Below are 1098 nucleotides of genomic sequence, written 5' to 3' on the forward strand. Positions count from 1 at the left end.
TTTCTTTTTCTATTTCATTATTATCATTTTTAGTTATATATATGCGTGTGTATATATGTCCATATATAGGTGTGTAAATATATATATATATATATAATATATTAAAATATATATATATATATATATTCCTTTCTCCATTCTCTCTCCCTGCTTTTCTTCTTTCTTTTCCCTGCTCTACTTTTCCTCCTTCTTTCCATTATTCTGCAATTTTTTTTTTGGTGTAGCTATTTTGTTTGTCATTTTCTTTTTGTTGTTGTTGTTGTTGTATTTTTGATACTTCTGTGCATGTTGAGTGTTGGTTGTTAGATTTTGGTTATTTTTACATGTGAGAGTATCTGGTTTCTTTTAGTGGCTGTTGTTGCTGTGCTTGTTATTCTGTCTTGCTCTAAAATTGCTCTGCAGCAGGGTTCAGCCAAGGAGGCACAAGAATCATCACACCCAGAGGCCAATTTAGGCCAAACCAGAACATTACAGAATTTGACCTACAAGAGTCACACCCAAAGGGAATTCTCTACAGGCACAAGAGCCCACAGGGGCCAAGACTCATCTGAGGGGTAAACCCTCATACAGCACCTCATACACTGTGGACATAGCCAATCCTCACAGCTAGTCAGCCTGGGAGTCAATCCTACCTACTGACAAGCCAAAAGCCATCGAAGCTCAACTTCAACAGTAGAAGACACACAACACAATGGACACCTCTGGAACACTCGCACAGGAGAATAGGGAGACTGAACAATTCAAATATAAAGGACACATACCACATAGGTCCACCCAGGAAAGACTGAGAGACCAAGGTGATCTACCTAATACATTAAAGCAAGCACAAAAGGTAAGCCAGAATGGGAAAACAAAGAAAGACCACCCAAATAAAAGAACAGAAGAAACCTCCTGAATCAGTGGAACTAGATGAAATAGAGGCAACCAACCTATCAGAGACAGAGTTTAGAACACTGATGATTAGACTATTCAAGGAAATATTCTCACTCGAGAATATGAAGAAGAATAGAGAAATCATGAAAAACAACCAGTTAGAACTAAAGAATACAATTACTGAAATAAATAACAAACTTGAAGGAATTACCAGCAGGTTGGATG

This window comes from Hipposideros armiger, unplaced genomic scaffold (genome assembly GCF_001890085.2).
Source record: "Hipposideros armiger isolate ML-2016 unplaced genomic scaffold, ASM189008v1 scaffold_1787, whole genome shotgun sequence".
NCBI classification, from domain to species: domain Eukaryota; kingdom Metazoa; phylum Chordata; class Mammalia; order Chiroptera; family Hipposideridae; genus Hipposideros; species Hipposideros armiger.